The sequence below is a fragment of the Heterodontus francisci genome, chromosome 27, assembly GCF_036365525.1.
Source record: "Heterodontus francisci isolate sHetFra1 chromosome 27, sHetFra1.hap1, whole genome shotgun sequence".
NCBI classification, from domain to species: Eukaryota; Metazoa; Chordata; class Chondrichthyes; order Heterodontiformes; family Heterodontidae; genus Heterodontus; species Heterodontus francisci.
The window spans coordinates 44,126,842-44,147,442 of NC_090397.1; the positions used below are offsets into that span (position 1 = coordinate 44,126,842).

Sequence of the window (20,601 nt, forward strand, 5' to 3'; positions counted from 1 at the left end):
AAGAAAACTATAGTGTTGCTTCAAAAACAAAAGTACAGCATTAACATCTTGCACACCAATTTCTAGCTGCTGATCAAAACTTTTTACTTTGTTTGGGTCAGGCTGACCCAATCATTTGTGGATCCATCAAAACCCCTACTCTATACACCTTTGTTGCGGTTATCTTGACGGAATGCTTTGCATCACAGATATAACCACAGTCCTCCTGGGGAATGACACTTCAAAACAAGGTAAGTGAACACTTACAAAACAAGCCAACACAGAAACATCATTGTGAAGTAAAAGAACCAGAATTTCAGGGAATGTAAACTGTTTATGTCTTCGGTGTTATAATTAATTATGGGTTTTGCTTTAACGCATTTCAAAAGGTAATAGAAAATTGCTGTAATTAAAGAATGCTTAAAAATTAATTGGATTAAAGGATATTTTATTTTTGAAAAAACAACCCATCACCTGGCATGAAACATTCATGAAATTTGGTTAAAATATGGACGAGCATTTAATTGTCAAACTGATGTACATCTTTCCTTTGCAAACGAATGAGCCATCTACATGAAAAGTGTTCTATATACACTCATTCAAAAAGGCACCACACAGATAGGCATGGCTAGTATAACAAGAGACTGAAAAGAAATCTGAAAAGTAAAAGGCAATTCCAATAAAATTGAACTGCTTGTTTTGTGATTGACCAACCTATCAGAAACTTGTGTTTTTACTGCCTCTGTAATTTCTTATATAAATCTGCGGTTCCATTAGCCTTGGTTCAGTGGTAGCATTCACCACTGAGTCAGAGGTTGTGGGTTCAAGTCTCACTCTATAAACTTTGCTGTCAGTGCAGTACTGAATCCTGCCTAATAAGCCTCCTTGACTTATTTCGGGACTTGAAGGAAAACTTGTTAGTGGAATTCCCTTTACTGTAGCTTAATCCATACTTTCAGAAAGCTGATATATTTTGATTATGGTGCTGCTTCACTATCTATAGCATGCTGGGTTTTTTTTTTAATTCAAATGGTCCTGTGCTGTATCCAAACATGAAAAAGTCATGTCCCAATACTATCTTCTTCGTAATTCTGTGAAGCACATTAGAATATCTCGGAATATTGTATCTGATGAAACATCAATAAGGGAGGAAGAAGAAATTTGGGTTTCAGAAAGACAGAACTATTTACACACACCACATTCACTAAGTTAAACACTGCAACCATGAAATGACACTAACAAATATCTCTCACATGTTAAACAAGTTGTAAAATTGCATGCAACGGCATGCAATTAATATCACCAATATCAGAACTGAAGAACAAGCACAGTGCTGCAGCCTCAGAAGCAGGCTATAAAACAAAATCTAGTGCAGACAACAAAAATCAGATTAAATATCATCAGCCTCCTCCTAATCAGCAGCAAAATGATGCAATGAATCAACAATTACTGCACAGCGTGTTGTAGCTATATTGGTGGGGCATTCAGGAAATTGTGGTGTCAGTTGCATCCCTAACTGCACTTACGCTGTAATCATAAACCTAACCAAAATGCTGCAAGACAGTGACAAATATCCAGTACAGTGCATTGACATAAGCCTCCTACACAGTTTATAAATCGAAACTCTAACATAGTTAACACAATGCTGCTCCTTCCACATTAATTAATAGAATTCCACGATTCACCAATTTGAGCTTACTGCCCACACAAACAGCTGGTTATTTTGGAAGACAGCTTTTAAAAAAAATATACATTATATACCTATATACACACACATGCACACACTAATCAATCCCATGTTACAGTACAAAAGAGTAAATATGATTTGACTAGGAACAGCATTAGGGCCATGCTATCATCACAATTGCATGGGGCCACCAAGCCACTCAGAGGCTCCGGGCCAGTCCAAAGAAAGGACCACTACACTGGGTGGAGGACGGACTAGCATAGTGTGCAAACTCTGACCCAGCTCCCACTTTCTCTGAGAGCAGGCGCTGGTAATGTAGGATGGATGGATGTACTGGCACTTCCAAGACAGGGGAGGTTGTAGGTTGGTGCTTGGGACGGGGCACCCCCTTTGTTAACCTGGAGACAGGTTTGGCAGCCAATTAATGGCTGCAGGGGAGGGACTCCTCAAGTGCAGGTCCAATTTAAAGAGACTGCAGCAGCCATTACTGTGGGTGTTGTTTCACTGCTTCACCTCCAGTCTTGATCATAGAATCTTCAAATAACAAAATGTCTGAGCAGAGGCAGAGGCCTGGAACAGGGAAGCCCTCCATTTCGCCGATGGCTCAGCCCTTGGCTGCAGTCACCGAGGAGGTTGAGAGTGCCATCCCGCACAGGACACCATCGTCGGCCTCCTTCGCCCCTCTGACAGACAATAATAGACTGTTACTGTCAACAGACAATAAAAGTTTATTGCACGGGACAGTCCTGTGCAGCACCTCCACGATAAGGATGACTGCCATGTGCATCTTAAAGACATGAGCAGGCTGCCTCCAACTCCTCTGAAGCCACATGGGGAGTACAGTGTAGAAGGGGCCTGTAACTGTGCACTGTTTTCCTTTATGGTCACTGAGTAAATGTTGACACTTGAAACCAGATGCAAGAGCCTCCTTTTCATAATGACAGGGCAAGCAAAGAGGTGTCAAGCACTGAAGGAGAGCAAGGGTACGCCAACGGTGACAGTGAAACTCTGGGCAGATGCACATCCTTCATTGGGGCAAGAGTTTACATGATCCAGGCTGTGTCTTTAATGGAAGTGTTCTCACAAGAAGCTCAGGAGACCCTAGATCAGATGGGCACACTCAAAACATGCCTGAATCAGATAATCCCCGACGCTGATGGCATCCTGATGAGCCTCACGCTTGGCCTTACCACCTCCCTGTGCAAACGGGGCAACTCAGTGTTCTGCATCTACCTACTCTGCTTCCTCTGATGAGCTGTATCTTTCCAGGGCCTCCCCATCTTCAACGTCCACACACCTCTGGAGGGCCATGTTATGGAGAGCACAGCAGATCAATACAACGAGAGAGACCCTTGCAGGAGTGTATTGCAGGCTCCACCTGACCAGTCTAGGCACCAGAAGTGCATCTTGGTGAAGTCTGATGGACTTCAATAGTTCTCCGACTTCGGTGCATCACCTTTGTGCCTGGGGCTCCCGTAGAGGAGTGAGTAGGCACCTTTTTAAAGGGATGTCTCTTGTCCCCTAAAATCCATCTACAGAGTCTGGGGAGGCTGGAGTAAAGAGCTGCAACAGCCTGGACTGGCACAGGATGAAGGAGTCATGGCAGCTGCTAGGAAAGTGAGCGCACACGTGGAGAAAATTGAACATTGAGGGAGTGGAAGCCCTTCCTGCTGATGAGTCTCACAGGGTGGTCACTCGGTGCCACATAAGTGCAATCGATGTTTTGCTTCTGGAGGAATTCAGCAATTCAGGTGAAATCCACTGCCCTCTGTGCCTGCGAGGCCATATCTATCTGGAATTGGACATACTGTCTAGCTCCAGCAGGTAGGGCGAGATGCAGCATGTGCAGCCATTTGCAGATGCCACCAAGGATCGCAGCTGATCCTTGGAAGGAGCCAGAAGTGACGATGTTTAAGACCACAGTGACTTTGACAGTTACTGGCAGGGCATGGTGAGCAGTGCTGCAAGGTGTGAGGTCTTCAGCGAATTGGGCACAAAACTCAGAGTCCCAGTCTCGTGCGGCACTGGTTCTCGGTCATCTCAAGGTAGCTCCTTCTTCGCCAATAGATCCTATGCTGAGGATACAGCCTCACGCTCCTCTCCTCTGCTCTCCTGATGCCTGGGGCTCTGTCCTTCCTGCAGAGGCTGTTGCTCCTCATTGCCACTGGACCCAGAATCGGAGAGACATACCGTCATTGCCAGCTGCAGCCTTCCTTGTGCTCAGGTGGCCCCCCAATAACATTTGGCAGCCTTGCCCCTTCCTATGCCCCCACAATGCCAGCAGGGTGACAACCCCCTGCACTGCCGGAGTGCTTACTGCCCACACTCCCCGCAACCTGCACTGATCAGATAGCACCTGTTTCCCAATGCACCATTCACCCTTTCATGGGGCCCAGCTAATTCCCTGGGGCAGCTATTACTCCCCACTATGTGTCCACCTCCATTCAGCTGGTCTGCCCCAGAGAGCACGTACAGCCCATGCACCCCCATCAAAATCAGAACATGCCCTTTAAAGAGCTCTCAATGCTAATTGGCCTCCTTAATGGATTGGGTGGGATCCTGGGCCTGGTGAAACCCATCAGTGCCAGGAAACCAACACACTGGTCAGCAATGGTATTTTCATCCCCCGCCCACCTCCGTTCCCTCCCCAAAGGGACCTGAAAATGCAGCCCCCAGGGTGCAACAATAGGACCCTTATGTGATCTAAACTGTTTACATCTTTCATGAATGCATTTCTCCAACAAAGTTGTTCTATTTTACCATCAGCAAGTGAACATGGAGTAACCAATATAATCAGATCACACCTTGAATTAACGAACAGAAACCTCCTCCAGAACAAGAAATATGTGCCACTCTAGTCCTATTTGGAAGTGTGCTTAACTTTTTCCTAGCCAGCCTTCTTCTGCTAACCAGCAATGGGCTCGAGAGGAGAGAGGTTCCCCTCACGGAACCTAATCGGCTGGCTGCCTGCCTGCCCAGGTGTCTCTATGTCCTTTTTCTCTGTACCCAGCCAGTGGGAGAGCCGTCCCTCTGACTCCACCCTAAGTGATTTGTCAGTAGGTTCATCAATAAAACAGACTTGTCCACTGCCCCCACACCACCCCATCCCCAATACCCTCAGAGTGGAGGTTTAAAGAGAACATGTCCTGCTGCTCAAAATGAATAAGGGATATATTAGATTAAATGAGCCTAGATGAAAAAATTTACCCTTATTGAATCAGCTTACAATAGACCGAGCTGCAACATTCCAAAACCAAACTTGGCTGGCTTTCATACACATCTTAAACGGCTGCCGCCTTTACAAAAAAAAATTGTGTTAATTCATGATTTTAAAACACAACGCTTAGACAAAGCTTACTCCAAAATCCTCTCCATAAAAGAAACAAGTGATAAAAAAATCCCAAAACATGACTCTATATTTGTGTGTATCTATGCCTACTAAAAATGTCCCAGATGGCAGATGAAAATATCTTTAAAATAAAAAGATAATTAAGAATTTGTATCCATAAAAGCAGAAAATATTTTGGCCAGACTATTAAAATTGTAAATAGGCTATGCACCATAGTTACCTTCAGTATTCTAACAATGCAGTTTTCCTGCCAAATTTCAGTTCAGTTGGATTGAATTTGGGATTCTATTTTCGAGGCTCATTCCACATGTGGATCAGAATTTTCACAAAAATTCATAAAAATAGCCAGTTAGCCTGATTCACAAAATATTAAATGCCAATGCTCAATCACCATTGCAACGTCGGCACACAAAAATGTATCTTGTAGTGGCATGTATTAAGGATAGAAAACTAAAGCTAATTTGCTGTTTATGGTGCAACTGGTTTCATGCCAAGCAGAAACAGGAAATGAACACAAGATTCCTTCATTAAGTTAGTCATACTTCTGATAGCATTCATAGCAATCAGATCATATGTAAGGAGAATAGGACTCTGCTGTGATGCCCTACATGTTGAATAGCCTGTAAATATTTATTTATCCACGCTTACAATGACCACTCGGCCCTTGGAACCTCTTGAAGATTAAGCATGTGAATCGCAGCAATACAGCAGCAGAAAATCTGATGCCAAAATATAAAATTCAATATTTTTACCTGGTTACATTATTTGCATACATTAGAAATTTAAATGTTATGATGCAGTGAATTCTTCAAATATTTCCTTACTACAAACTTTACCGGAATAAATTATGAGGCAAGATCGTGAATTATAAAGTATTGTGCAATGTTAGAATTCAGTCAAAGTGTATTAACAGTCAATAAATCACTTCAATTTAATCATGAATAATTACTGCTCCTTTGATCAGTACCAAAAACATTTTAATTTATCACACGATGTAAATGACCATAAAGAAAAAACTGCAGTCATGGGAGAGTCAAATTTCAACAAAACTTTGAATGGAAAGCACAAAAAAACATGATTATATAGTAGATGCCATAGAACACGTTCAAGGTTTTAATACTAGCCCGAATTTTACATGAGCTGGCGGGGCCGTGGTCCAGGAAGCGGAAGCAGATGCCAAAGGTGCTCCCGCTCCGTGCTCAACAGCCACCGCAAATCGAGCGCTAGCTAACCAATTAGCATCTCGCTGGCGGACTTTTGAATAGAAAAGGCACGCATGGGCATGGGGCAAGGTCCAGAAGGCGGCACGGATAGCCATTTAAAAGGGCTGTCAGTACCTTTAGTGGCTCTGAAAATGCAGCTTGCTTCTCAGAGGACGATGGGAGGAGCAAGAGCGACATTGCTGACACATATAGCAGACTGAGGGGGAACAGGAGCTGTCCTCTGACTATAAAGTGTCAGACCTTGTCAGAAACCAACCAGAGACCTTGGAGGACCAGAACCCACTTGCGGCAATGGCAAAGAGAACCAATTGGGTGGCCCCATGGTTCACCGATGACTCCCTGCATGTCCTCCTCCAGGGGGCTGAGGCAAGGTGGAAGGTCCTCTTCCCACCAGACAGAAGGAAGAAGGAGGCCTCCCCAGAGCACCAGGAAAGCCTGGATGGAGGTCATGGAGGAGGTCAGCAGCCACAGGGTTGTGAGGAGGACTTGGATCCAGTGCCGCAAGTCGGTCAACAACCTTCCGTGCTCGGCCAGGGCGAGTGGCATGTCTCAGCCCACGTTGCTTTGTACTCAGGTGGGTGGGTAACCAAGTGCCGATGCTGCAAAGTGAAAGCCATCCATCTGGAGTGAATGGCTGTAGCCCCATCATGGGACATATGCCGGGCACTTCTGACATGCACAAGGGACCAGAAGTGTGCAAACCTTACACTTGAATGGCAATGGTCCCAGAAGCAGCATGCCAGCATGAGGGATGAGCGGGTGCTACTTCAAGTCAAGTAACTGAAATGACGGTCATGTGTCGCCACAGGAGAATAGGGCCCAGAATGCCCGAGTTTCAGAGTTTCAATCCTTGCCATTCTCACTGCTGTGGAAGAGGAGGCATTGTTACTTGCTGGAGAGGACGGAAGCCGGTCAGTTGCTGATGGTGAGGCTGGAGCAGCTGGCACCTGACCAGGAGGGCGAGTTCCTCAGACTGCGGGCACGGGGGGGGGGGGGGGGGGGGGGGGGGTGAGGGCTCAAACAATGAAGGCTATCTGTGCGTTCAAACTCACAAACATGTGGCCACACTGCAGTCTAGGACAGATCCTTCAGTCCGGAATGTCGCTCAGACCTGATCATTCTGTTTTCCACTGCAGGTGTCAGGCGACGTACCTGGGGGACATCTGTCCACCTCGGAGGAGGGAGGGACTTCAGAGGGTACAGTGACACATCCTTTCCCCACACCAAGCACCAGCTCAGATACAGTCACAACCTGGTTCTAACACCACACAAGTGCCGAACCAGCTGCCAGAGGCAGTTTCAGCCAATGCCTCTGACACTTGGAGGACTGTGGGAGGCCTGGCCAGTGCTGAGCCCCATGCTGACAAGGAGCCTCTGAGGTCATCCATTCAGTGGCAGATGCTGCAGGTGCAGCGTGAGGTGTGTGAAGATCTGGCAGAGTTACCAAAGACGAAGTGTGCTCTGGCTCGGACTTTGGAGGTGTCCTTCCAGGCCATGAGTTTTGCACAGTCCCGGTCATCTGAGCGACTGGTTTCGTTCATTGACAGATTGGCGACTGCAGTGGAGAGCCAGCTCCAACAGGCCACCCAGTGCTTGCCGGAGATGCGCAGAGACTTGCACACCATCACAGGTCAGTGAGCTCCATGTATCATGACAATGCAAGAGAGAGGGATGAGGCACCTGGGGTCTCCTCCAGATAGTCAACCCTCTCAGGTCAGCAGGGAGGCCCAAATGAACGTTGTGATGGTACAGGACCAACAGCAGTCTGCATTTGGGGGCTTCTCTCAGGGCACTTCTAATGTATACAGTGGCTCCTTGGCCCCTCTGCCAGTGACACTAGCACCTCAGAATGCCAGGATGACAGAGGATGGTCCTGAGACTGGGGTAGCTTGAACAGTCTCAGGACCACCCTTTGTCATCCTGTCATGCTGGGGCCATCACGGCCTTGGGCAGCCAGAGGATGCCCACCAAGGTCATCCCAAGCCACAGGGCATCCTTATTAGCCACCTGCCTCTGCCGTAGCTGGCAGCGAGGGTGATTCAACACATGTGAGCACTCGGAAAAGATTTAAGAAATCACAGTAACTGCACTTATGTTTCAACGGCGTGATTTTGGTTCATGTTCATTTTTGTGCAACTTTCCACAAACTTAAAGTTTTCCTTTGACTTATTCATGTCTCAAGTAACTGATGATGTATGAGGCAAACCTTTCCTTCTGCAAAAGATGGAGATTTGGGGGAGGTGCACCAGTGGGCCATGGTGTGTTAGAGGGAAAGGTGGACCATAGCAGCTGAGATTAGCCCTTGCAGGCGAGTGCTTTTGGGCTTCCAGCAGATGTGAATGTCTGAAGTTAGAAAGACATATCAATCGCTGGCAGGCTGCGTGGCTCATGAAGCTCAGGTCAGGAGAAACGCCTGAGTTAGAGCTTCCCGAGCCTCCCTTGCACCAAACTCCTGCAAACCTCCAAGTGCTTCCCCCAGATATCTAGGCGGCTGCGCCCCCTTATCCTCCTCGTCTGAGGACGCCTCCTGCTGAACAATTTCCTAGGTATCCAGGGCCTCCCCGCCTCTGCGACGCCATGTTATGTAAGGCGTAGCAGACAGCCACAATACGAGATACCGTTGCTGTCGAATACTGAAGGGCACCACCTGAGTGATCCTAGCACCTAAATCTAATTTTCAGAAGACCTATGCTCTGTTCAATGGTGACTCTGGTGGTCGCATGGCTCGCATTGTACCATTCCTCTGCTTCATTCCGTGGGTTCCTCACAGGTGTCAGCCGCCATTTCTTCAGTGGGTAACCCCGGTCATCAAATATCCATCCTTGCAGGCACTGAGGGGGATTGAAAAGCACTGGCACCTGGGAGTTCAGGAAAATGAATGCATCATGACTGCATCCTGGATAATGAGCACACACCTGCAATATACTTTTATAGTGGTCACAGACAAGTTGAACATTCGAGTGAAATGCCCTTCAATTACTGAAGGCCCTTGGCTGACTTGCAAGAGGTCTGATGGCCACATGTGTACAGTCAATCATGCCTTGGACCATGGGGAACCCAGCGATGGCACTGAAGCCTCTGGCTCTCTTGCCTGACTGGCGCAATCAGTCTTGAACTTTATGAACAGATTGGCCTACCTGAATATGGCATCAGTTACCACCCTTATGCAGTGCTACACAGATGATTGTGAGATTCTGCACATGTCTCCTGTGGAGGCCAGGAAGGAGCCTGATGCATAGAAGTTCAGAGCGACTGTGACCTTTAGAGCCAACGGCATTGGATGGCCACCCACACAGTTGGAGCTGACCTCCACTGCCATCATCTCACACAGAGAGGTGATAGTTTCTCGGGACAGGCACAGTCTAAGGCACTGGCGCTCTGGCATCTGCAGGAAACTCAACCGCTGCCAGTACACCTTGCATACTGGGTAGACGCGGCTCCTCACAGGTCTTTGCTGCCGGTGAATTCTGTGGCCTTCTGCTCCTCCATTACCAGGTTGCAGCTGGCCAGCAGGTCACTGATTTCCCTGGCCAGTTATCCCCCTGTCCCTCCTTGTGCCATTCTCTTCCTCGCTGGAGGACCCTCCTCCAGAATGGACAATGCCAATGGCAGCAGCGCCCCAAAGATGCGTTGAGAACAGTTTTCAGCTGCCTGCTGCAAGAACAGGCACTCGCAACCCCCCTCCCCTACCTCGGATAAATCATAAATGCTGTGGCCCTACCAGGATTATTACTCACTCAGCTGAACCCTGGTGAGCCAGCAATATCAGCCCGACCTTGGAATTTACTGATAAATACAACACACGACAGAAAATTCAAGTACCGCCAACTCCTTCAGTGAGACTGCAGTTGCCATTTAAAGCTGCCGGGTCTGCGACTAGCCCGCGCCGCGCCTCCACCCCACCCCACCACCCCCCCCCCCCCCCCACTCTTGTAACCCCTGCTCAGAATGTAAAATGGAACGGGTAATGTAAAATCGCTGTCAATTGTCATAAATCAGACCACGAGCGGCGCCCCCATCTTGCCTGCTGTCCACTGAGCATAAAATGGCGACTTGACATCATGATGTCGGGGACCTGTCCCGACTGCAGCCGCCTCCTATGACGCCGACTTAGCGGCCAGAATTTTATCTTCCTGTCTCAGGGTTTAGGGGATTATATATCTTTTTTTTTTACACAAGACCATCTGAAACTTGCAGAACAATTCCTGTCCAGCTTTCCCTTATTTTTGAAAAATATTCCAGCATCATGGGGAGTTGTTCCAAGAAATACTCATTTCTGAGTAAGGCATAAGTCAGGTAAATAATAGTTCTATGACTCCTTTAAAAATAGTTTTGGTAAGTTTGCCAATGGAAAGAAATACAACTCTTTCTGTTTCAGTTGCATAAAACAGACAGCAAATGTAGTACTACTAAAAACAATCTGAATAGCAATTAAAGAAGAATTTCAGTGTAGACGTTATCATACCAACCTCATCCAGACAAGAGGGGCGTCCTGAAATTAATCTAAACTAATGCCTTTCAGTCCAATTTTGTTGTGCAATATTACAAATAGATTTATTCAGTGACAGGTTATTAAAATTACTAAGCTGACATGGCAGTAAAACTAGATGATCTGATAAGTGCACAAAAATAATGGACTTGTTAAAATGCTGGACTATGTTGCTTCCAATTCTTCATAATTAGTATGAAAAAAAATTATATATTCTGGCATTAAGTCAAGATAAATCAAACATGTGGTCAACAAATCTATTTTTACTAACTACATTTTGTTGCACCCTTACTACCCCAGCATTTTTCCATGTTTAAGCATGAAAATTTCTACCACCCCTCTAACTTCTTTATCATCTACCCTTCTCCCATTCTCTCCAGTGGCTTCCTCATTGAGATGTCACATCTGTCCCCTCACTTAGCCTCTGCTCCCAGAAACTCCTCATGCTCAATAATTTCAACCTGCATCGAACTTCATATGGCCCATTCACCTATGTGTTAATCTGTTAATTGCGTATCAATTGTTTGATTATATGCAGGTGGAGGGTGTTAACTGGGGTCTTACTTGAGCACACAAGCAGACACTTACTGAGACTGGTGGAGGATTTGAGTGAGGAGCTACATGTTTATAATCCTTTTACATTGCACAATAAATGTGAAACTGAGTAATAGGCTCCAGCATTATCCTTCCATAACAAGTTTTTTGGAGTTTAACAATGAGGACCACTTTTTCTCACTCAACCATACCCCACAAAAACTACCACCCACACCTATGGCTACCCCTTTGTCCTTGGTACCACACAAAGCCTTTTTACCTCAGGTCACGCTCACCGATTCCTTACCGATATGATTCCCCTTGACAATACATTTCACAAGATCTGCTTCCAAACTGTCATCCATCCGGATTCCTCCCTTCAATGCTAAACATTCAGACTGAACCTGTAGGTGCCCAATCTCATGGTCCTCTTGTGCAACCAATCCAATGCCAAGACTGCTTGATTTAACCTGGAAAACATCTCCCACTTGTGTCCCAACCTCGCTCCTACAACCCAAACAATCGCACAGCAGTACTGGACCCTTTCAGGAAAGGAGAATCACAGAATTGTTACAGCGCAGAAGGAGGCCCTTCGGCCCATCCTGTCTGCACCAGCTGTCTGAAAGAGCAACTCCCTCAGTTCCATTCCCCTGCCTTCTTCCCATAACCCTACACAATCTTCCTTTTCATATAAATGTCTAATTTCCTTTTTAATGCTTCAATTGAACCTGCCTCCACCACGTTCTCAGGCAGCGCATTCCAGATCTTAACCACTCACGGTGTGAAAAAGATTTTCCTCATGTCACTTTTGCTTCTCTTACCAAACATCTTAAATCTGTGCCCTCTCGTTATCGATCCTTTCACGAGTGGGAACCGTTTCTCTCTATCTACTCTGTCCATAGACCTCATAATTTTGAATACCTCCATCAAATCACCTCTCAGCCTTCTCCTCAAGGAAAACAGTCCTAACTTCTGCAATCTATCTTCATAACTGAAATTCCTCATCCCTGGAATCATTCCTCATGAATCTTTTCTGTACTCTCTCCAATGCCCTCACGTCTTTCCTCAAGCGCAGCATCCAGAATTGGATCCAATATTGCAGCTGAGGCCAAACTAGTGTCTTATACAAGTTCAACATAACTTCCTTGTTCTTGTAAAAGAGAAAAGTAGCTTACAATTATAATTCTGCTGGATAAATATGCTACCTAATGTATATTAGGCCACACAGACCAGGAAGGCTCCTGGTTCAATTTCAGATGTGCTGAGTTACGACATCTCAGCTGAAGAATCCCTCTGGGCAACATAACCGTCCTCAGCACTCTCTGGTGAGGGAGACAATGAAAAAAAAGCAGCCAGGTTTGCCACTTGTGATCACTATTAAATGACTCTCATAGAAGGTGCACACGTGTTGACATCTGGTGACAACAGAATCAGGCTTAAATGTGATATTCCCTTTGCTCAAGTAACTGGTTGACTCTAACCGTGAAGGCTCACACATGAAAAAGGGGCATTTAGACAAGATATCTCAGAGGTAGCAGAACCTATGGAACTGTACACCAGCATATGTTATCATTTTCAGAAGAGTGCAACAAATGCAAAAAAAAACTCAATTTCTTTACTTTGGTGAAAAACTAGTGAGGACAAAACTAACTCAAAAACTAAAGTCTAACTGAATGATTTTGACACAATTGAACAAATACAAACAAATTCTTCTTTAAAAGACTAGCTCACATCTTTAAAATTATCTCCTGCAGCTTGTATGAAATTTATTAATCTCCAGGGTACATCACTCATGTAATGATATATCCAAAGCAATCCCAACAGAAAGGTGATGATGGATACATGGGTCAGTTACCACTGGGTAACAAAACCCTCCCTCTGCTTCATCAATAGTCAAAAGAACTAAGAGAGTTGCTCCTACTGGAGCTATGCCACAGTTAACTGATTATTCTGGGCCACTTTATCACAACTGCACTACTAGTACCCACCGTGCAGCCATTGCCCAGGGGATGCACAGTCCGCCATCATTTGCCACTGAGAATCAGGCAGCCGTTTCTGACTTTAATCTCGTGACACACTTTTATCCTGGTTTTTTTAATCCTGGTTTTTTCTTCCCCTTTCAACATCCTGAACAAAACAAAGTATCTATTGTGGCCTCCCCTCCTGCAACAACTACAATACCTTGAATTTCAATTCCACCCATTTCCATCTCCTGAGCAAAGCTCAAGTTTCACTTCTTTCAGGCTTTTCCACCTTCCTTCTTATACATTTCACTCAAATATCCAGCACAAATTTCCTACACTGATTCTGATGTTCCTAATGTTCATTTTAGCTCCTGTGGCTATAAATTTCCCCTTCACCTCACTAAATTCATCTGATGTCATTTTACTCTCATAATCTTGATAGCTGTCTGGAACTTTTCAACATTTGTCAAACAAAATCAGATCCATCAACTCTTAACTTCCCCTCTATTGACTTCAAATGATCACCTCAGCAATGGTTCCACTGTTCTTATCATGTCAAGATGAACGTTCTAAAGAGTGTGCAGGAACAGAGATCTGGGGTTGCATGTATATTGATCTTTGAAGGTGGCAGGATATATTGAGAGAGTGGTTAGCAAAGCATATGGGATCTTGGGCTTTTTAAATAAATAGAAGCATAGACTATAAAAGCAGGCAAGTTATTCTGAACCTTTATAAAGCTCTGTTTAGGCATAACTGGAGTATTGTGTCCAGTTCTAGTCACCACACTTTCGGAAAGATGTGAGAGTCCTTGAGAGGGAGCAGAGAGATTTACCAGAATGGTTTCAGACATGGGGGATTTTGGTTACAAGGTTAGGTTGGAAAAGCTGAGGTTGTTCTCCCTGGACCAAAGGAGATTGAGAGGAGATTTGTTAGAGGTGTACAAGATTATGACAGGCTTGGATAAGTTAGACAAGGAAAAAGTGTTCCGATGGTACAAGGTCAAGGGAGACACATCGAAAGTTTTGGGCAACAGATGTAGGGGGAAGGTGAGGAAGAACTTTTTTTGCAGTGTGTGATATGACCTGGAACTCGCTGTCCACGCGAGAGGTGGAAGCAGAGACAATCAATGATTTCAAAAGGAAACTGGATGGGCACTTGAAGGAAATAAACTTGCAGAACTACCGTGATCATGCGGGGGGAGTGGGATTAACTGGATTGCTCCGTGGAGAGCCGGCATGGGCTCGATGGGCCGAATCGCCTCCTTCAATGCCGTAAATGACTCTATGACTCTAATGCCACATCATTTACTACCAGTGACCTTGAACAGCCTGTCAATCAGCCTATGTATCCCTGATCATCCTGTTAATTAAGTTAAATTAATGGGCTTTTTCCTCACCCTTAATTCAAATGCTTACATTGTAACTGCTCCCTACTGCTGAGCTCTTCTGATCATAGTCTCAAGTATCTTTTGTAGAATACACCGCAAATAACCACACACAAGAACCCCCAGTTTATTTGGTATTATAGTCCCAATTCTGCAAGGTGCTGCCAGTAGTGTAGGAAATGGAGTAGGGTCAGACAAAAAAAAAGTGATTCCTGACAACGCACCAGCCCGCTGGTGTCATCAGAGTGCGCCAAGCTGCACACATGCGCAGCTACATCTTGCCAGGATTTAGTTTCACATGCGCAGGATGACGTCAGCGCGCAGCGTCAACGTCATCCGCATATCCGCGCCAAGTCCATCTTCGCGCATGCGTGATATATAGCATTATCAGGTTTCCAGCCCCCCCACTCAGCTGGAGGAAGTGGCTGAATGGGAGACTTTGAGGCTGGAGCTCGATCCCAGTCACTCACTCCCGCCCCACTAGCCACTCTCCCCCATTGGCAACCTGCTCTAGGCCTCAACAGTTCCTCCCCTCAGCCGCTCGCTCCAGACCTCCCTGCTCCCCCCCACTCCCCTGGCCAACTGTTCCTCACTTTGCACCACCCCGCTCTAGGCCGCGCCACTTCCCTCCTCTCAGCCACTCACTCCTACATCACCCCATCACCCCTTGCTTCTTCGGGCAGTGCCTGGCCGAGAGGAGGGAAGTGGCGCGCGGCACAGAGCCACCGAGTGGGGCGTGTGGGGGAGTGACCGATCAACCAGAGAGCGGGATGGCGCAAGCAGGAAACATTCGGCCAGGGAAGTGGGGGGACGGGGGCAGCAGCAATCTTCGGAGCTCACGGCTGGGGTGGGGGTGGGGGGCGGGGGGGGGGGTGGGTTGTTGGTAAGCAGCCAGTAGGGAGGAGGGGGGAGAAAGCGAGTTGCCAACGGGGGAAGAGTGGCCAGTGGGGCAGGAGCTAGTAGCTGCATTCAGGTAAAGTCAGTCCTGGTCAGTCATACAAACAAATTACAGTTAGTATCCTATAACTACATAGTAGCATATTACTGGGCTTCCATGCGATCTAGCCATAAGCATTTCCTGTGATAAATTGAGCAGCGCCATCTTTAATCCTGGCAGCTGCCTGAACGTCACAGACACTGACGTTCCTGCTGAAACGGCTGCATTTGCGCATGTGTAAGTACTACGCCACCTAGTGGTTGCATTGTCAGCGAATGCGGCCAAAAAAAGAAAATCAGGTGCCCAACCTCAATCAATTTGCAAGCTGTCAGATTTTCCAAAGAGTGATTTGGGAACAAATAATTACATCCTGGTTCTGACAGCTGCAGCCTCATCTTAAAGTTTAAACTCTACTGAAATGGCCTTCCTGAAATTTGCCATTTTTGGAGAGTCTCTGCTCACAAGAAATGGGCACAAGGTGTCCTGGGACAGGCCAGCTCAAATATATCTCTGAAAAACATATTGAAGTTTCTGTTCTAGTATTTTTTTGTGTGTCTGTTAATTACCTCCTGCTGCATTTTGATCATGTGCAAGAACACAAGCATTAGTTGATTTTGCTGGGTAGTTTTTATTTCCTTGAAAATTTTTTGTTATTATTGATTTCCTGCTCACAGTTAAATTGCACTATACAGAGAGGTGAGGATGTGTATTCACAAGTGGGAAAGAGAGAGAATTAGCTCAGCTCATCTGAAATTCTTCCTATTTTACACCAGCTTCCCATGCAGCCTTCAACCCAACCTCTTGCCGTCCTATGTTGGCTCTCAGTCCCCCAATTTAAAATTCTTACTCTCATATTTAAATTTCTTCATGGTCTCACCCTCCTTATTTCTGTAACTTCTTCTAGCCCTACAACTCCTCTAAGAACTCTGTTGCTCCGATTCTGGTCTGTGAATCCCACACTCCGCACCTGCACCTTCCAACCCTCCTCTGACCAAGCTTTTGGTTACCCCCCCCCCCCCCCCCCCAATACTTTCTTCTTTGGCTCAGTGTCCCATTTGTTTGATCACACCCATGAAGCACATTCATTTTTTTAAAAATTAAAACTGTGAAACTGTGCTCCATAAACTGCAATTAGCTGATACCATACAGTGTTATGATGACACAGAGGGAGGCCATTCAGCCCATCGAGTCCCTGCCAGCTCTCTGTAGAGCAATCCAATCAGTCCCATTCCCCTGTTCTAGGTCATTACCAGTCACTGCTTAAAAGTTCTGCCTCCCCTGCATTTCTTGCCCAAAACCTTAAATCTGTAACCCCTTGTCCTTGTACCATCACCTAATGGAAACAGCTTTTCTTTGTTTACCTTATTTAAACCTGTCACAATCTTGTACACCTCTATCAATTCTCCACGCAATCTCCTTTGCTCCAGGGAGAACAACCCCAGCTTCTCCAACGTAACCTTGTAGCTAGAGTCCCTCATCCCTGGAACTATTCTGGTAAATCTCTTCTGCACCATCTCAAGGACCCTCACATCCTTCACATATTGTTGCATTATGACAGACATCAAGTTTTATTTCTACTGGTCCACTAGGTCTTTAACACTAATAACTCCAATAAGATCTCTGGCCTTGATGATATAGCTCCCATTGCCCGTAAGGTGAGTACCCCTGACTTTACTTGTGCTGTGCTGTTCCTTCACTCTTGCTCGCACTTCATCTTCTATTCTTCTCGGAAACATTTTCGTGTTCACATAGTCTCTAAGAAGCATGATAAATTCTCTCTTTCCAACAACTATTCTATTGTGTTTACATCAGTACTTAGTAAACTTACTGTTAGCTCTCAAACAAACAAACAATCTTTAATTTTGAAGGTTTGGTCCAATACATTATTACCAGTTAGTATTTCAGCAATAGCCTTTCCATTAGTGATCTTGTTGCTTATTTACAGTGTCTCTGGAACTCTACTCTTGAATACTTTTCAAAGTCATTTGCATTAGCTTAGAAATCTCTAAAACCTTTAACAACAGTCTGGTACACTACACAAGTTAGCTTCAATATAGTTCCCATCAAAGCTAATTTCATGGGCATCTAAATTCCTTTTAGACAGCTCTACCAATGCTGTAATTTTTCCTACAACTATCCTACAATTCTTTTTCTATTTAGGGATTTTGCAGGCTCTCTCCTCTGATATTTTCTCACTACAAGTTACATCCTCTATTGATTAGCTACTCATTTGATAGTGGTTCCATTTCTACTTTTATCAACTTCCTTCAGACACACTTACAACCTCCAGTCCCCTTGCAAATGCCGTAACTGAATGACGTACATCTTGATCGTCAATGGGGCAAAGAAAATCTTGTTTCTTCTACATCCTTAAAATCCTGATTGGTTCGACTTGCCAAAAACAACAGCCATTACTTTCATTGTTGCTTCATTATTCATCATTTGATCAACATTTTGGTCTTGCTATTTTTCTGACCTCAAATTAAACTTTTATAAAGTTCTTCATTGCTAAAGCATTTGCTTTCTCTCTACAACTCTTAACAAGTTCAAGTAAGATTCAAATTCTACTCCCCCATCTAATGTGACTTTTCTCACACCTCCCCCACAATTTTGCCATCTGTAATGGTACACTTTGTTTTGAAGAAGTAGGCAGGCAAATGGAGTGGAACAAGGATCAGGAGGACATTATGTGATGAATATTTTAGAATCAAACTGTGAATATTGTGCCCCAAATTCCTGGATGAAACAGCAAAAATTAACCATAATTCTCTTCAGTTTTCACTACAGCATTTTTCTGCATTGTTACTACTTCTGAGCTCATATAAAAGCACCAATATTCACTATCTACGAGAAAAATTATGCTTATGGTGCTTCGAAAGCAGACCATGTGAACTTATCACCTGTGGCACATGTTTGATTAGTTCATTTTTTAACTAGACATGTAGTTACAGATTGCCTGACATCAAATCCTGCCATCCATTATAAAGATATCTCCTTTAAGAGGCAATACTAGAACATAAGTCTGGGACCAGTCAAAATGACATAAATAAACTAAAAAGAAAACACAAAGAGTGAATGCAGAGCTGACTGTATATAGTCTGCCAAACAGTACCAACTGTACTGTGGCTTCTAGAATGCTTGCGGATGCTGAAAATCCAAGGTCACTGATGTGAAAACCAAAGTCTTGGCATGCACAGCAAGACTTCTTCAACAACTAATCTCATCCTCAGCATCATCTCATCAATGAAAGATCAGATAGTCATGGGGGCAGGTGGGGGGGGGGGGGAGTAACAAAATGTTCTATTTTTGAACCATTTGCAGACATAGAAAGTTAAGGGAAGGGGGCAAAAAATTAAAAACGCTCCTTTCATTATCTGTCTCAAAGATTTTTGCTACTTCAACTATGACCCAAACCAAAATCTGATGTCCAGAATGTTGGTTGATACTTTCTGGCCTTAGTCTAAAGTAGTAAGTACATATCTAATCCCTTGCATTTTTCTGTACACAACTGAAATACCAAAGGGCGGCAATACACCAGGACCCCCCACCCCACCCCACCCCACACCCCACCACACACACTTTTCTAGAATAAAATCCAAAATTTTCACTTCTAAACGGCTCATTGAAACCTCACAGAATCATCCCAAGGTAAAAAAAAATCAATAAACTAGCTCCATACAAGAAAAAAACCTTCTGCACTGGAGAGTTAATCGATAGGCCCTAACAAGATCAAAGAGTGTTATGTACGTTGGAAAAAAGCGTAGTTCTTCCAGAAAGATACATAGAAATTAGGTTACCTCAAATCAAAATGGGTCAATCCTTCCCACCAAATCCTAGCGCCTTCATCCATTTCTATTCCACATCACTATCTTGTCCACAGCCAACCCGTTTTTTAAAAAAAATCATTCTTTCAGCTCCTCGAAGTTATCACTTACCAACATATTGCATTTCCCCGCTCATTTCATCGCTGCTCAGCTTCTCCTCAGCGAGCTCTCTCTCCGAAGCGGTGAATTCCCGTCAAATCCTCAGCTTTCTTGCTCCTTTTCTTTTGAATCACATCTGTTTATAGCCGGGAGGCTGCAGTCGAGCTCGCTCCGAGTAACAGCCTTTACCGTCCTCCAAGCAAGCGCCAACCTACCGTAATACCCCTGCTTATAGCCCACCTGCCGTAATACACACAATAAATGCACTTACCGCACAATAAACTATACCGCAATACAACAAATATGCAGCCACCCTACCATAGATACAGCAAGTGTGCAACACCTGCCCGCAAAACACACAGCAAACTACTGAGCCAAGCTACTATAATATTTCGAGTAGACTGACAAACACACAGGTCAACCAGCTTGCCACAATCTAACAAGCATCTGCAAAATAAACCCATAAATCACAATACCAATTACATAACTGATCTGTACAGAAAACTGATCATAAAAGAATGTACAGCCAACCTACCCCATGTACCAAGTAACCAGACATCTTGCTGTAATACACAAAGTAAAATACCCTACTGTAAAATACCAAATTAACTAGGACACTGCTACAATACCCCAGGCCTACCACAAAAGACAGAACAGGCACCAACCTGCCACAAGGTAATGTACTGAGTAACTGCCAACTGATTATAAACACCAAAGAGTAGCATTAAAACAAAGGCAAAATACTGTGGCTGTTGGAAATCTGAAATAAAACCAAAAATGCTGTAACTACTCAGCAGGTCAGGAAGCATCTGTAGAGAAAGAAACAGTTAACACTGACCTAAAACCATTAGTTAGAGTGCATTAGCATGTCATCTGCGGCTCAGCTGGTAGCACTCCTGCCTCTAAGTTACCAGGTTTTGGGCTCAAATCAAGGCTGACACTCCAGTGCAGTACTGAGGGAGTGCTGCACTGTCAGAGGTGCCATCCATCAGATGAGATGTTAAAGTGAAGCCCCATCTGCCTACTTGGGTGTATGTAAAAGACCCTATGGCACTATTTTGAAGACGAGCAGGGGAGTTATCCCCCAGTATCCTGGCCAATATTTATCCCTCAATCAACATCACAAAAACGG

The 20,601-nt window shown here is 45.0% G+C and overlaps 1 protein-coding gene across 2 annotated transcripts in view; it reads right to left on the bottom strand.

The window, feature by feature from the left end:
• The window catches only part of LOC137384774 (protein PHTF2-like), a 155,971-nt gene extending 136,312 nt beyond the window's left edge, over window positions 1-19,659 (bottom strand). For both annotated transcript variants that reach the window (XR_010977655.1, XM_068059228.1), the window contains exon 1: window positions 19,482-19,659. The gene's annotated coding sequence lies outside the window, so the exon portion shown is untranslated. The remainder of the gene's footprint in view (window positions 1-19,481) is intronic.
• Between the last annotated feature and the right edge of the window lie 942 nt (window positions 19,660-20,601).